This window comes from Mustela putorius, unplaced genomic scaffold (assembly GCF_011764305.1).
Source record: "Mustela putorius furo isolate JIRA1106 unplaced genomic scaffold, ASM1176430v1.1 tig00000580_pilon_pilon_pilon, whole genome shotgun sequence".
Lineage (NCBI taxonomy): Eukaryota > Metazoa > Chordata > Mammalia > Carnivora > Mustelidae > Mustela > Mustela putorius.
The window spans coordinates 6,764,317-6,781,897 of record NW_025421423.1 but is presented as its reverse complement, the minus strand read 5'-3'; the positions used below and the strand labels follow the sequence as shown (position 1 = coordinate 6,781,897).

The 17,581-nt window shown below is 38.1% G+C and overlaps 1 long non-coding RNA gene across 1 annotated transcript in view; it reads right to left on the bottom strand.

The window, feature by feature from the left end:
* Positions 1 to 211: 211 nt before the first annotated feature.
* The window catches only part of LOC101676169, a 28,736-nt gene continuing 11,366 nt past the window's right edge, over positions 212 to 17,581 (bottom strand). Inside the window, exons 2-3 of the long non-coding RNA XR_006607221.1 lie at positions 11,564 to 11,705; positions 212 to 1,048 (exon numbers count right to left, since the gene is read on the bottom strand). This is a non-coding gene — a long non-coding RNA (uncharacterized LOC101676169). The remainder of the gene's footprint in view (positions 1,049 to 11,563; positions 11,706 to 17,581) is intronic.

The window sequence follows — 17,581 nt, the reverse complement described above, 5'->3', positions numbered from 1 at the left end:
AAGTTGTACTTTCATAAATTGTTATTGAGTAATATAGATTAGTACAAGCCTAGTAGAATGAACTTTGATAACCTGATCAAGAGGGAGGAAAATGTTCAGTATTTTATTTCAATGTTGGCTGTAGAATTCAAGTAGCTCAGTCCTAAGAAAAAAGCACCTTAGAGCTCAACCTTATATCATTATATCATATTTTTTAAAATGCATTCAGGAGATAGAAAACGGGATCAAGAAGGAAATCACAAAATCAGCACTTAGGCTTGTGGATCTTAAAAGATGTTTCCCAGAATTTCAGACCCAGAAGTTTGGGTTGTTTCAACCAAACTTTCATCAAGAAGGAAATCAAAAAATCAGCACTTAAGCTTGTGGATCTTAAAAGATGTTTCCCAGAATTTCAGACCCAGAAGTTTGGGTTGTTTCAACCAAACTTTTATTTTGAATAGAAATGAAAGTCACTATTCCTGAAGTCAATTTTCAGAAGTAGGAAGAAAAGGAAGAGGCAAGAATAAATCAGTACAGGAAAAGCATGTCTATTACTGCCTAAGTCTAATGAAGTAAGATACCAATTTATCAACAGTAAAACTCATTTGATTGCGTCAAAAAAAAAAAAAATAATGGCTTCCATCCTTACGTTTTTGTTCTCATCATCATTGTTTTTGTTGACGTCCAGGGGAGAGTTTGAAAAATAATAAATCATTGCATCTGGTAGTAGGAAGGCAATGTGCTGTGAGTTGCCCAATGCTTGGAAATAAGGTATCAGGTGTCCGTGCATTCTAGCCCACCAGGTGCTATCTCTGGATGAAGGACTAGGCCTATAGGTACTTTTATATCTTATATCTTCTTCCCATGTGTTGCTTTTTTACTTTCTCTTTTTCTGGACAATCACCAGCTAAGGCATTAAAATCAGCCATGTCTAGTTGCCATCTGGGTGTGTGACAGGAAAGTCAGTTGAGTGGAGAGGATTACTGGGAAGGCGAGGGAGATCATTCCACTTCACAGCCGTATCCTGGGGGAGCACATGCCCAGGATAAACCAGCTGATGATAAACCAACTGCAAAGAAAAAAAGGGAGATACAGTCCAAATCTGAAAAGTGGGATTTAGCTGGAGAAAAGTTGGGAGAAGGGGATGTACAAGGGAGCTCGGGCAGCCTAGAAATGACCGTGGCAATTTCAGAAATTGATTTGAGATGAGTCCAGAAAATCAGTTTGCGAGAAAAGTGAAGTAGTTGTTTTTCTGCCAAGGTTTATGACTCTATTATTTTCATGCATCTATATTAAAATCCATACATTGCCATGTTCCCTCCAGGGATTCCCCCATTGTTTCACACCTTTAGCACACACTGCCGAAAGCTGACTCTGGATTTCATCTCAAATGAAAGTGTTCACAGTTTGAATTTGCAAAGAGTGATACTCATTCCCTCTAAAGCACCAACAACCTATAGAGAGGTGAGAAGCTTCATATTTTTAAATTTCTGGAATCTATACAGCAAATATGGCATATGTACATACATATGCATATATACATGCATACATGTTTACACCATATGCATATGTATACAGATGCATATATATACAAAATATACAGACATACATCCTAGGAAATGTTAAGGAACTGACAGAATCAAGAAGTTTGTTGTATTTTCCTAGGACATTTATCCTATTTCTTTGTAGGATTAGATCCAAAGAACTCCATTTTATAGGGAACTGCAAGCTAGGAAGAAATAATGCAGAAGCTCCATTCCAATTGGTTTTCAGGGGAAAACAATTAATTTAATCATGGAAAAGCAATATTGTCTAGGAATACTATTGCACTGAGATCAGGCGTTGCTGACTTCGTGTGATCATAGTTTCTTGGATGTAGTTGATAAGCATACTCCAAGGTGAAAGAGAGAGGAAATCACAGTTATGAAAATAGAGCTTAAATAGAGCTTGAAATGTTATAAGATGGTATTCTCTGAGTAAGTCCTCCTAGTCTGATTCACTTAGGAGTGGGAACTACTAGATTAATATAACATAAACTAGAAAACCAGCACTAATCTAATCTACTTGTGACATTAAAAACCCACTTCCTGGGGTACCTGGGTGGCTCAGTTGATTAAGCATCTGAATCTTGATTTCCATTCAGGTCACGATCTCAGGTTCATGAGATCAAGCCCTGCATCAGACTCTGTGCTCAGTCAGCACAGAATCTGTATGAGATTCTCTTCTTCTCCCTCTGCCTCTCCCCCTGTTCTCACTCTCGCTCTCAAATAAATAAATACATAAAAATCTTTAAAAATCCACTTCCCTTCTTTTCTTTCTTTTTTTTTTTTTAAACTGGCACCTTGGAAGAATTTCTTGCTACTAGACAAATAACTTAGTGATAAGCGCCAAAAAAGTCTAAATTCTTGAGAACATCCAGTTTCCCTTAATTATATCATTTTTCAATATTCTTATTAAATGTCATTAGTTCTTTAACGGTTGTGTAATTTGTGCCCTGCATAAATGTACTCGGCTGCGGGATGCGATGAAAAAAAAAAAAGAATCCAGCCCTGGATCTCTTTAAGTCACGTGCCCTGGGGAGGGGCTGCCTCTGCCAGGAAGGAGAGAGGACCTTTTCCTGATTCACTTCTACTGGCATCCTTGAGCTAACATCAGATCTGCTCTAGCTTCCTACAATGATAACTGAAACTTCCATTCTGTCTTCTCTTCTCTTTTCTCTGTTCACTTTCAAAATCCTCTTATTAGGGAGCCAGGGTGGCTCAGTTGATTAAGCGTCTGAATTCGGCTCAAGTCATGATTCCAGGATTCTGGGATCAAGCCCCACATCAGGCTCCCTGCTCAGTAGGGACCCTGCTTCTCCCTCTCCCTCTACCATTCCCCCTGCTTTCTCTCTGCATCAAACAAATAAAATCTTTAAAAAAAAAAATCCTCTTTTCTAAGGCAAACTCTTTCGGTTGTCACCTAATTCTCTTCACCTCTGGTGACCCATTTTCTCGAGGTCTGACTTGACCCAGAAGTTTCTTATTTTGGTGTTGACCGTGATCACAATCTATTTAACCTCATGATTTTTGTTCCTGCTTCTGCAACAATGCAGCTTATCAGCCATAGCTCTTGTAGCAATGGAGCACAGTGCTGCGGGCAATGAAGGCTAATGCATGCAGCAGACAGAAGATTGCTTTCTCAGGGCAGGAATCTGAGCCAAGGAGATCAGGTAGGGGTAACTACAGTTCCCACACTGATAGACATGCCCAGAAGTGCCACACTTCCTTCATGGGCCTCAGCAGCCCTGGGAGCACAACACCCACCAAGGACTTCCAGAAATTGTTGCAAGGAAACTTAAAGTCAGAATGGAAAACTCACACAGTGATGTGCAAGTCAACCTAAAACTATAGATACAACCACATTTCAGAATCTGGTTTGGTATAGAGAACATAATTTGTTTTTGTAGCAAGCTTATGTAAAGTATATAGTGGACTATCTCATAAGATTAAGTTCAAAACATTTACTTAGGCAATCATTATACAGTTGTGACCTGTGTTGAAGTGAGCCTGTACAAATATATCTAGTGTTAGAGTATGGAACATCAAAGTTTAAAAAATATAATATGGAGGACTGCCTGGGTGGCTCAGTCAGTTGAACATCTGCCTTTGGCTCAGGTTATCATCCCAGGGTCCTGGGATCAAGCCCCAAATTAGGGTTCCCTGCTCAGTGGGGCGTCTACTTCTCCCTATCCCTCTGCTGCCACCTCCCCATTTATGCTTGCTCTCTCTTTCTGTCAAACAAAATCTTTAAAATATATATAAATACATATGTGTGTGTGTGTGTGTGTATATATATATATATATATATATATATATAATGTGTACTTATATATATATAAAATATGGAATATAGAAAGTAGACATGATAGCCTACAGAAATAAAGGAACTAGTTATAAAACACAGTGATTGCTTACTCAGGGTTGGAGATTTTAGGCCGGTAGATTCAATAGGTATCCATCCTTTAAGGGGTAAAACTATCCTTATAGTCTTAATTTAGTCTCTCCTTAATTTAGGAGAGGCATTCCCTAAAATTAAACAAATCTATTTTCATCAAATGAGACTTCTGATTAAATGTTGTAGCCTCTGTCTATTGCCTACAGGGGAAAAAAATGCTGATCTGCTAACAAGAGTAATTCAATCCTAGCTACAGTTATATTTTTCATTACAAGTGAGTAAATTGATATTCTGGTTTATACATCTCTCTCTGTCTTTATTGAAATGAAGCAATTTCCTAGGGTCTAATTGTCTCAGAGTTGTGATAAGATCAAATTTCCGGCCTTGCAAAGCTGAAGACTAGACCCTGGAAAGTGATAAGTCAACCACTGGACCATATCTCTAATTGGCTCTCCTAAGCTTAGTAGCCACAATCCCCAGTGGACATCACAACATCATGAACCTAGGAAATCAACACACCTTGCTTTCTGAATTTTATATGAATTTCATTTATTTGCTTTCTTAATACTTTCATTTAGTATATTTACTGAGAGATGTTCACCACATTAGCAGTTAAGGGACATACGTAGTTTATACATAGTGAATAATTTAAATTTAATAACTTAATTTAAGAGTCATTTTTAACACATGCATAATTTAAGTTAAATTCCAGTATTTCTAAGGCTGAGGGTGATATTTAATAACATAAAATTGGAAGGAATATGAAGCCAATATCTTTTGCATCAGATGCAAACCATTTTCCAGTTCTCAACCTAGAGGCCATTGTCATTCGATCAAAAGCTAGCACAGCCCATGTGGTCCTGTTAAACCACAAGAGAAGAGACAGAAACTATTTTGGGCCAAAGGTAGCTTCAGCCAGAATGTTTCAAAGCTTATATCACAGGAAAATTAAACTCCTCACTTTCTAATTAAAAGAGCTAAGGGGTTAAATAAAGAATTGATGAGAACTGCACTTAAAATTTTATAGTTGAGAAATTACACTAAAGACTGGGAATTCTCTGCAATCTGTACAGTATTAAAGATCTACTATTCCCCCCCATTCCTGTGCCACAAATAAATGCCTATTGTAATACTGTGATTTTTAATGGAAATATATATTTGGTCTTCATCTCTGTCTCTAGCACAAAACTCCAAAACTGTTGGAATTTCCCAAGTGATTAGAGTGATAAACATGTCTTTTGTTGTATTACTGAAGTGACTTTTGGAAAGCACCTAGGCTGGAGGCGAGCTGCCAAGGGACCCAACCAGGTGGATCAGTCATTAATGGCCAGTGATCAGTCATGCCTATGTAAGACACCTCCATAAATATCCAAAAGGACTGAGTTCAGAGAACGTCTGGGTTGGTGAACACATGAAGATTTGAAAAGAATGGTGCTCTTCCAGAGCTGCACATATTTTCCCCATACCTTGCCCTATGCATCTCTTCCACCTGGGTGTTCCTGAGCGATAGTTTTGTAATAAACTGGTGATCCAATAAGTCAAATATTTCTCTGAGTTCTGTGAGCCTCTCTCTCTATTAAATGAATCAAACCCACGGAAGGGGTCATGGAAACCTTTGATTTATAGCCAGTGGGTCAGACATACAGTGGCTGTGTAACAATCTAGGCTTGCAGCTGGCATCTAAAGTGAATGTGGGAGGAGGGGAGACTTGTGGGACTGAATCCTTAACCTGTGGGGTCTGATGTTATCTCTAGGTAGGTAGTGTCGCAATTGAGCTACATATTCTGTGGTCTGTACCTAGGTTCATTTGGATCCATTGACCTACCTGATTATCCTCAGGCCAATACCATACTTTTTATATCATTATAGCTTTGAATGTCACTTAAAGAATTTCTCTGCAACTATTCTTACCATAAGTAGTCTTCAGGCATCACTTGACTTCAATTCTGGTCCAATGCTTATTGAGAATGTCTTTTTGTTTTTTTCCAATTCCCACATAGATAGGTTTGAGTTTCCATGGGGGTATATTAACGGACTAATTTTACATTTTAGTCCATTTTATTCAAAGAACATGACCTTTCATTTCCTGGTTTGGAGAATTAACTGATGCTTTTATAGCCTAATTTAAGGAAAGGTTTGCACATGTTCTATGGAATTTTAAAAAGAAAACATACTCTCTGTGGTACACAAAGTTTGCTAGTTGTCTATTAAATGAGAAATGCCTTTCTTTAATAATTTTCAAATAACTAGTTTGCTTAAGTTATTCCATTTTCTTCAACAAATAATTATTTGAATTCTGCAGGGGCACTGGGTAAAAAGTGAGCAGAAAGCTACATGGTTCATATCTTCAAATATGAAAGTTGGATATGTTGATGTTTATCTGAATAATTTACATATTCCAATTTGAACTTTGTTTCCACTCCTCTCCACTCATTGAATCTCATCGCTGTTAACTCTTTCTTCACATCTGCCTTCACATAGAGTGTCTCAGTTTTACCCACCCATGACTGATATGATTTCTTCATATTGTTCATCTTGCTTGTTTTGGCCAATAATCCATTTTAGTTTGTTTTGTTTTTAAGTAATGCATGAGTTTTTTTAATACTATATTAAAAAATTCCTTATTTCCTCAATCTCTATTTTTATCTAAACATATTTACCATTTATGACTTCCTTTTTTCTTGGCCATATATTCTTGCATCATACTGGAAACACCAATCATCTGTATCCCACAGTACAAATTTTCAGAAGTATACCTTTTGTCTGAGTCTTCAGGATGTTGTTCCCTTTGTTTTTGTTCTGCTTTATTCATTCATAGATTCATATTTTTCTCTTTAGTCATCTTTACACAAGATAAGGTTGAATTTAATTCTTACCATTAGAGAAAGTTTGCATTTTGCCTTCGGGTTCAATGATCTTATTATTTACTGACAGTTGAGTTCTAGTCTCAAAATCTATAGCTGGAAAACAGACAAGCAATTTTCAACCTAATTTCCTAGAAAATATGTACTTATACTCAGGTTATCTGATTTTTTTTTTTTTTTTTTTTTTTTTATGGTATAAGAGTTCTTAGTGTTTTGGGATATTAACTTCTTATCAGATATATAATATGAAAATATTTTCTCCCATTCTGTGGGTTGCTTTTTCACTCTGTTGATATGTCCTCTGATGCACAAAAGTTTTTAAATTTGATGTAGTCTCATTTGTCTACTTTGGCTTTTTGCTACCAGTGGTGATATTTTTAATAGTATTCCCAGGCACTTAGTCAACAACAAACCTAATAATTTTCAAATGGCCAGAGCTTAATTTGTTTGTTTATGAAGTATGTTATTAGAGATACAAATCCTAGAGGGTCATTGTGAAGGGCTGCTATCTAAGCATTCTGTATGAAGTTTCCAAATTTTCTCAATTCACAACATCCTTAGTGTCTTATGAAAAAATGTCACCCCCTGAGTCTAAAGAAACACCAAACATTACTGTTTATTAAGTAGTTTGGTACTAATAGGCCCTAGAGCAAGTCTCCCAGGAAGATGGCATCTCATATACTGTAGCAATCACAGGAGAGACATCCCATAACATTTGTCCTATTCTATCAGTTAGAAGCAAGTCACAGATTTCACCCACACTCAAGGGGAATGGATCCCACAAGTATATGAACACCAAAAGTTGGAGGTCATGGAGGCTACCTTAAAGTCTGTCCACCACAATAGTTAATCTGAAAATAAGTATATGTTTAATCAGTGTTAATATTTGATATTCAGAGATGTAAGTGTGCTAAAAAAAAAACTTGAAGAAAATTTAATTATCCAAATCATGTCTACTACCTTAATGAGAATTAGTTGTTATTGCATTTATTTTTAAATGTCAATTTTGACAAAAACATAACAGCACCTCACAGGCAATTTCAGAAGACTGGAAGTATTTTTAGTCATAATTTTGTCCTACATCAACACTCCGCAGTGAGGAACGTGACTATCTTCATGGAAGCATCATTTTTTAGTTATTTAATGATATGTCATTTGTATATTACCTGTTGGAAGGTGTTTAGGTGTAAATGGGCAAATCATACCAAATAAGGAATGATCTGATACAGATTGTACAGCTTTATGAAAGGGTACTGTGGTCTGGTTTCTGAAAGTTCCCTTATTTATTTATTCAGCAAATATTTCCTGTTCATTTACCATATGCCCTATACTGTGTTAGTTATTAAAGACACAAAGAAAATAGGTGAGTAGTTACAATAGATTGGTCTTTGTGTTAGTTCCTAAATATTTCCCTAGGAACTTATCCCATTCTGACTTCCTGAAGGTCCAGATTTCTTATGAATTACATTTTTTATTAATTGTTTGGCAAGATCTTCATTACTCTCTAATCAGCTACATTTATTTTCTTTCCTTTTCATATTGATGAGCAATGGGCTCATTATTGCATTCATTTTAGAATCATTAATTTTACACTCTTCATTTCTTGGAATAATAGAATAGAATGACAGAAAGGAACTTCGAATGTCATTTTTTATAAAAATCCATCTGATCCTGGACTCCTGTGTACAACATCTCGGCCAACAGTATGTCCAATTCATTTCTACTTTCCGTGATGGGCAACTGCCTCCCTCCAAAGGCAACCTATTCAGTGTATGTCCACCCAATGTTCATTAAAGTACTGCCCAACAGTTGGGTATTATTGGAGGTGCTGGTTACACAATGTGGGAGTCAAACACTCACGGCCCTCACCCCTCAGGTGAAGACAGACAATAAGCAAGAGAGGAATTAATGAATGCGTACTGATAATGGGTTCAACAGGGAGGGAGCACGATGCTGTGATAGAGAAGAGCAGAGGATCGTCAGAGAGGGACTTTCTTGGAAATAAAAGTTAAGTCAAGATTTTAGGGATGATGAAAATACAGCTGTGTTGGTAGTGAGATGGCCCGAAACATCTGGGGTGTGCTTAAGGAACTGAAACAGAGCCGCCAGCGTAGCTCTGGCCTGGCAGACAATGAGGAAGAGTGGCATGCGAGAAGGCTAAAATGGAAATCAGTCTCCCTTTCATTCCTACTCATTAGTCCCAGTTTTCCTCCCTCTGGACCATTCAGAACAGATGGACTTGATCTGCCTCTAAGAGCATCTACTTGAAGCATCTCTCTTGGACATCCATGGCTTCCCTTCTCTCAGCGGAGCCTCTCCATCCCTTCACTCCTTCCTAGGACTGATGGGCCTCACTTCCTGAGAGAGTCTGGTCTGAGTTTCAAAGAATGTTCTTAGCAGTAAAAACACAATTATTACAAATTACCCTTTGGCCAAGAAGGAAATACCTCACTATTGCCACTCAAAAAAGTGTTGAGTCTTTTCACATATCCTCTTTAGACCTGGGAATTTGCCAGCTCTCTCGCTACTAAATCTCCCCTAGTTGTTCTAACTTCTGTAAAGAGCACCACCTTAACCCTGGCATCCCAAAACTCTCCTGATTTTGTGCTCTCTCACACCCTTCTAAGCACCACGTTAAATCACCTCTGGTCTGTGACTCTCTGCTGCCCTCTTTTGGCTGTAATCAGGTGAGCCGATGACAAGCCCTCTGTTGTCACATCTCCCCGTACACTGAAGGCAGAAAAGCTCCATCCTAAAACAGAGCACCTCCCCTGAATTAAGTACATACCATTACCCAGACAGAAGGTACAAAACCCCCAGGATAGACCAGCCCTACCCATACATTGTATCTGTGCGTGTAGGTAAATATTTCACTCGCCCAGCTAAGCTTCTGGAAATACAGTAGATCAGAAATTTCTTGCCCTTTAAAGAGTATAGCCTAATATGGATCTAGCTGTATAAAATGGCAATACTGTACTTTAGCTAGCAGTACGATCAGGAAATTATATAATGTATAGGAGCATTTAAAAGGAGGAATATAGGGGCTCCTGGGTGGCTCAGTGGGTTAAGCCTCTGTTCAGCTCAGGTCATGATCTCAGAGTCCTGGGATCAAGCCCCACATCGGGCTCTCTTCCGCAGGGAAAGCCTACTTTCCCCTCCCCCTCTGCCTACCTCTCTGCCTACTTGTGATCTCTCTCTGTCAAATAAATAAGTAAAATCTTTTAAAAAATAAAAAAATAAAGGGAGGAATATAACCAAGACTTGGGGACAAAAGAGGCTTCAGGTCTCAAATTGTGATCTGAAAATGGGAGTAAAGACTGTTTCATACAGAACAAAGTTCAGCACATAGAGCCCAATACGCTTGGCCACTCTGCAGAAAATTAGGTCACTCACATAACACTTGTCATCAATTCAGACCTTGGATCATTTATTCTGCTTCAAGATCTATTCATCCATCAAAAACTGAGGCCATCTTTTGGCCAAAGATGACTTCTAAGAAACCTAACAGCCCACCCACCTCAAATCTCTGCTGTCTTTCTGAGCACCCAAGGAAAACCTTCTTATTTGCTATCTTTAACCATATCATCAGCCCATAATACTCTGTTCTGCTTTCCCCTAACACAGCCACCATTGCCCCTCTCTGTCCCAAACTTTTCCACTGTGCCCTCTAGAATCCTCAGCTGAGTTATAAAATCCCTCTATATCCGCAGGCTTTTCACTGTTTCCTTCATCCCTCTCGTGTCATAAGTTAAACTTGTTTCAGCCATTTCAGGCTGCTTGAGTACTACAGACTGGATGGCTTGTAAACAACAGAAATCTATTTCTCACCATTTTGGAGGCTAAATCCAAGATCGAAGGGTTCACAGTTCTTGGGTAAGGACCGGCTTTCTAATTCATAGATGGTGTCTTGCTGTGTGTTAGAAGTAAGGGAGCCCTCTGGTGTGTCCTTTATACTGGGCCTGATTGCGCTCATGAGGCTGGAGCCTCAATCACAGCCCCAAGGCCCTACCTCCTAACATAGTCACACTGGGGATTAGGTTTCAGCATTTAAATTCCAGGGAAAACACAAACATCCAGTCTGTAGCACTCCTCTCAAAACCTTGTTTTTGCTGCAACCTTCTCAAAGGAAGGTTTCTCATTCTCTCCCATCCCAAATTCTGTTCTTATCACTGTGAAAGATGTGACATCCTGTTACCCAGTCACACTCTCACCTCCTAGTCACCATCTGTCACGTCATCTACTGTCACCTGATCATTAAAGACCTCAGCAGTAACTGTCTTCATCCCCCTCTGCTCTTGCCCTGGGGAGCTTCAGGATCCACACATATGATGGAAGCTACCGTGGGTTCATCACTTGAATGTGGATTTCCTCTTCCTCTCTGGCATCTCCATCTTGGTGTCGTGTACAGGATCTTATTCTCTGAATATCCCTGTAGTCATAAGCCACAGTGTCCTCTCTCTTTTCTCCTCATTCCACAGCTTCTCCCTGGTAAATCTTATTTACAATTACAGTGCTAATTTACACCTACATGCTAATAAATGCCAGATCTTTGCCTCCATTCTAGCATCTCTCTTGAGCCTCAGTTCAACAGGTAATGTTTGCGGTGGCCCACAGGCAGCAAAACTCAGTCTGTCCACAGATGAATTCATCCTCTCTTTCCCAAACAAGGTGCTTGTCCTCAGAGTGCCACATAAGTAGGTAAGCCAGAAATATGGGTTTCCTCTCTTTTTGTTCCCTCTCCAGATCCTCTGCCCACCCCACCTCAAGGTCATTTTGGTACTTACTTTCCATTGCCATTTGTCTAATTCCAGGTCTCCATCATCACTCAAATACATTGTCCCGGAGCTCACCCTGCCATTCTGCCAGTCCTCTCTTCATACTGCATCTGTAGTGATTCTCCACATGTGCCAATCTGATACCATTCCCCTGATTTAAAAATAAATAAAACACTTCAATGGAACCCTTCTGCCCTCAGGATGAAGTTCAGATTTCCCAATGTAGACTAACCTTCCTGTCTGATCTGGCCCCTTGTCACCATGCCAGCCTTGTCTTTTATTCCTGTAGTACTGTGCACCCCCAGGTGCCCCAACTATGCTGAACCACCGAACGTAAAAAGCTTCTCAGAACAGTGACAACTCTACTTGCATCTAAGACTAGAAGACTTCCTTATTAATTATCTGAGGGTGGAGGACAGAGGTTCTAATGAAACCCATCACCATGAACCCCCAGATATGTAAATAAAGATAGCTAGTTACACAAAAATTTAGTTTCTACAGAGAATTCTGCTAAGTCCTGAGGGGGTCACTAGAAAAAGATGGGGGGGGGACACCATTAACAAGAAAATTTTAGCTCCACCAGGCTCCTTAAATTATGACAACACTTACGCATGATTGGCCCAGAATTTAGGCTGCAGTGAACCATCTCTAATGACTCAATTACCCTCAGAACATATCATTGTTGATATTAGAAAAATGTGCTCCAAAATCCAAAGGGCCTACTTTTGAATATTAGCCTGTAAAGCAGTCTACTCAGAAATAGAGGGTTTCATTTTTTATTTATCTTTACAGCATCTAATTATTTAAAAAACTCAGCAGTGTAAAAATATTCCATAAATTAGTGTTAAATAATATAAAATGCATAATTTTCTTCTTGGATTTTTCTCAAACTTGACTTTGGTCAAACCAAACTATAAATAACTTGCTAAAGAAGAAAATTTTATCTCTTGCTAATGAAAATTTTCTATTCTTAAATGTGTTCATTTCAGTGAACACAATCTGGTGACCTTCTTCCATATCTAGTTTTTCCTTTTTTAAATAATTACTTATAAGTGTTAAGAATTTCTAAGCCATTTGTACAAATAATAGGTGATCACAATAAATATTTATCACTTTAAACTAAAAAAAAACCACATTGACATAATAACTTGAATGCTTGGGTAACTGCTAGAAATAACTAAAATTAAAATAACTAAAATCTTTGTCTTGTCACTCTTCTGTGTCTTCATCTCCAGTAAACCACAGTTTAAGGATTTTCTAACTCATATGTGTATATTACTTCACAGTTTGCAAAACTCTTTCATGGACATGGTCTTACTCGATTCCCACAGTAACAATGAATTATTGTTATCAGTTAGCCACTGCTGTATAACAAACCATCATAAAACCTCAGTGGCATAAATCTCTTATCTTTGCTCATGAGTTGGCAGCATTGGCTGCACCCTTCAGCTGAGTTCAGAGGGGGCTCTTCATGCATCTGCGATTAGTTGCACAGCACCTTGATGGCTTTGACAACCTTACCTGGGTTCTGTCACATGCCCTGGGCTTTAGCTGGTCAAAGTGGGCTGTCTTGACTGCTTCACATTCCTCACCCCCTAGTTTGGGCATGTTTTCATGACAAAAGGTAGAGGAGCAAGAGAAAAAGCCAAGCCTCAAATTGCATTATTGGCCAAAGCAAATCGCATGCTTGACCCCAGAGTAATAATCAGAGGGAAAAAATATTGCTACAGGAATGCTACAGGAATACAGGAATGCCAGGACTAATTAAGTTCATGAATGAGATCAACCTATAGCAAGGACTATTATTTTCATTATTTTATATACAAGGAAATAAGACTTGAGGAGGTTAGATAATTGCGCAAGGGAAATCAGCCATGTGAATGAGCCAGAAGCTCAGATCGTCCGACTCCAAATGTGTTTTTTTCCTCTCATGTGTCTGACCTATTCATTTATACTTAGAGAAGCTGAAACCCTACCCACCCACCCCCCCCCCCACATTCTGGAAAGATAGAACCATTTCAAATTACTCTGATACTTCAGGTATTCCAAAAACAACAGTTAGAATGTCAGTAAGATTACTTACCCTTTGGTTTAGTGGATAAATGCAAATCCTATTAATTCACACTCATCTCTATTGTTTTTAATTATCAAATTGTTATTGAACCTTTGATGTGCATTGTTTGTCCTTCCAGCTAAATTTCCACCTTCTCCTAGACAGACTCCACGTTCTATATGTTCTATGTCTTTGTATTTCTCCTAGTGCCTGAAATAGGGCTGATGCAGATAGTAGCTGTACCATGTGATTGATAAAGTTAAAATAACATGAGGTCAGCTTAATAGAGTTTTCTGTTGAAGAAATTAAGATTAAAAGGAGAAATCAAAATTGATCTGGGATTAAGTGAACAGCAAGAGATGATTTCCAACCAACTGTACTTCCCTAAGAAAAGAAAAAAAAAGGAATATATTTTTTATTTTCAAACCCTTCATTCCAGCTAATATATATGAATATTTTCCTTATATTTATTTGCTCCACTCTCACAGTTGGAAATCAGCTAAGTTGAACTGCCAAGGGCTAATTGGTGAACTAATTCTTTTATTCAGTGTAATAGCCATCACAAATGTTGGGTTCAATGAGGTAATCACTTTTCCATTACAAAAATCGAATCCAGATTTTCTTTACTACACTCAGAGATAACTGGGTTAATGTCATTCTCTATCCTCTATAGCTTTTTAATTCAATACTTTTATCAGACTTGGAAAGGGTAGCTGTTGAAAGGAATATAAGGTTCTATACCTTATATTCTTTCATATATATATATATATATATATATATACAATTTTTGTGTATGGGTAAGTCAGTTTTCGCCCTTCCCCATGTCTGAGTCACCCTCTGGAAATGGAAGAAAGGAACAAAAAAGTAATGTAATAATTTTCTGTGAAAACTCTGAACATGCCATTCTCTTTTAGCAGTGTTTGAGTTTTAGAAGAAAGCACAGATGATGCATGTTGTTTAGTTCCCATTGACAAGACTCTCTATAGAGAAAGGTAATGGAAAAACTCGGTGCTAAAATATATGGCATCGAGTTCCACATTTCAGTAAAAACTGAAATTCTTTCTTTAATGTTGAGTTTTAGATCTTCGGTTGGGAGCAACTCAAAGCCACGTCAAAGTATATTGGCACCTCAGAATCCTTGAAAAGGGGAACTTATCTTCCTCATAAATAAACCTCTCAAAAGGATCCAGTTCATAGCCAAGGCTAGTTTCACTATTAAAGCAACAATTAAGTGGCTATAAACATGAAGAATGCTTCACATCACCTATAAATAGATCTATACGTTTTGAGGCACATTGAAGTTATGCCTGAGGATAATACTATTTCCTTCTGACTTAGAATGACATCGGCTGAATTGTTACAGATATGGAAACATTGATTGATAGTGACGGGCAAACCAAACTGCTATACAAAATTTGAGATAAGGGTGGATTCAATGGTAGATTTTTCAACAATAGGACCACATAGACACTGGAATTTTGAGTTCAGAGTTAGACTCAATCGATGTCAGTTTCTGAGAATAAAAAAAATAACCCCTATGATGGTTGATTTTATGTGTCAACTTGACTGGGCTAAGAGATGCCCAGATAACTGATAAAACATTGTTCCTGGGTATGTCTCTGAGGGTATTTCTGGAAAGATTAGCATTTGAATCAGTAGACCCAGTAAGTAGATCTGCCCTCACCACTGTGGGCAGGCATCATCCAGTCCGCTGAGGAAAGAAATAAAACAAAAAAGCAGAGGAAAGGTGAATTCCCTTTTCTTGAAGTGGGATGTCCAACTTCTCTTGCTCTTGGACATCAGAGCTCCTGGTTCTTGGCCTTTGGTTGCCAGGAATGAATTATACCACTGGCTTCCCTAGTTCTCCAGCATGCAGATGGCCAATCATGGGACCTCCCGGCTTCCTCTAATTCTGACTTTGTTTTTAAAAAATGACAATCATTATCTAACAGTATTTGAAGTATAAAACATCCGTTTTAATTGGTAATTAATTGGTCATTGGTAATGTGAACAATTACCATAATAAACCTCCTCTTTAATCTTTTTTTATTTATTTTTTATTTATTTTCAGCATAACAGTATTCATTGTTTTTGTACCACACCCAGTGCTCCATGCAATTCGTGCCCTCTCTCTAATACCCACCACCTGGTTCCCCCAACCTCCCACCCCCCACCACCACCACTTAAAACCCCTCAGTTTGTTTTTCAGAGTCTATAGTCTCTCATGGTTCACCTCCCCTTCCAATTTCCCCCAACTCCCTTCTCCTAACTCCCCATGTCCACCATGCTATTTGTTATGCTCCACAAATAAGTGAAACCATATGATAATTGACTCTCTCTGCTTGACTTATTTCACTCAGCATAATCTCCTCCAGTCGCATTCAAGTTGCTACAAAAGTCGGGTATTCATCCTTTCTGATGGAGGCATAATACTCCATAGTGTATATGAACCACCTCTTCCTTATCCATTCATCCGCTGAAGGGCATCTTGGTTCTTGGTTCTTTATATGTATCCTATTGGTTCTGTTTCTCTGGAGAACCCTGATTAAGACTGTACTAAGTAGAATCTTTTCCTATGTGCAGATTGACAATAAACAACTTATCCCTCTCTTCAAAAACAGCATTCACATAAAATGCATCATCAGCAGTGGCTTCACTGTGGAATAACATGGGAAACAGCGTGGTCCTAAAATGTTTTCTTTCTAAGACTCTTTATAAGTTGTAATAACAACAACAATTTGTGTATGTGAAGATCAGACAAGGCCTAAAGAAAATAAGATTTCCTATAAGAAATGTTTAATTTATAAAAGTATCTTTTTAAGGGACAGCAGTTCATAATCACCAGATATATTTCATGGTAATAATGATGAGGCTGAAGAAGATGCTAAAAAATCAGGGGATAATGATTACAACCAGCATGATTACAACAGTTAATAAGCTATTTTAAGACTGATGTTCGAAGAAATAGGTGCTGCACCCCTATATGGCACCAATAAGCCTTGGGAAAGTCATGTAAACTCTCTTTATGGTTTTCTCTCCCAACACAGTGGACTATATGATCCCTTCTGCCATTGAGACTCATGGACCTTTCTCTCTCTGGATTTTGGGAACCCATACAGTTAACCTCATTCTTACCTTTTCTAATTTTCATTGTGCTTTAATTTATTCTCTATGATAATTTGCAAAAGTTATTTGATACCAGGGAATAGTAGCTCTTACTTGATTCACAATGATGGTGTGGTTGTTAAGTCTCTAGCATTTATTTTAATTTCTTGGAAGAAAGCAATAGAAAAAGGACATTTTATACTTCAAATACTGTTATATAATGATTGTCATTTTTTTTAAAGATTTTGTTTATTTATTTGACAGACAGAGATCACAAGTAGGCAAAGAGGCAAGGCAGAGAGAGAGGAGGAAGCAGGCTCCCTGCTAAGCAAAGAGCCCGATTCGGGGCTCGATCCCAGGACCCCCGAGATCATGACCTGAGCTGAAGGCAGAGGCTTTAACCCACTGAGCCACCCAGGCACCCCAATGATTGTCATTTTTTATAAAGTCACAATTCTTATAAAGAAAAAGGGGAACCTTATTAATAATGAAATATTAAAATACCCTTCAAAAGATATTTTATTACTTAAGATTATGTAACAAAAGTTGTACTTTCATAAATTGTTATTGAGTAATATAGATTAGTACAAGCCTAGTAGAATGAACTTTGATAACCTGATCAAGAGGGAGGAAAATGTTCAGTATTTTATTTCAATGTTGGCTGTAGAATTCAAGTAGCTCAGTCCTAAGAAAAAAGCACCTTAGAGCTCAACCTTATATCATTATATCATATTTTTAAAATGCATTCAGGAGATAGAAAACGGGATCAAGAAGGAAATCACAAAATCAGCACTTAGGCTTGTGGATCTTAAAAGATGTTTCCCAGAATTTCAGACCCAGAAGTTTGGGTTGTTTCAACCAAACTTTCA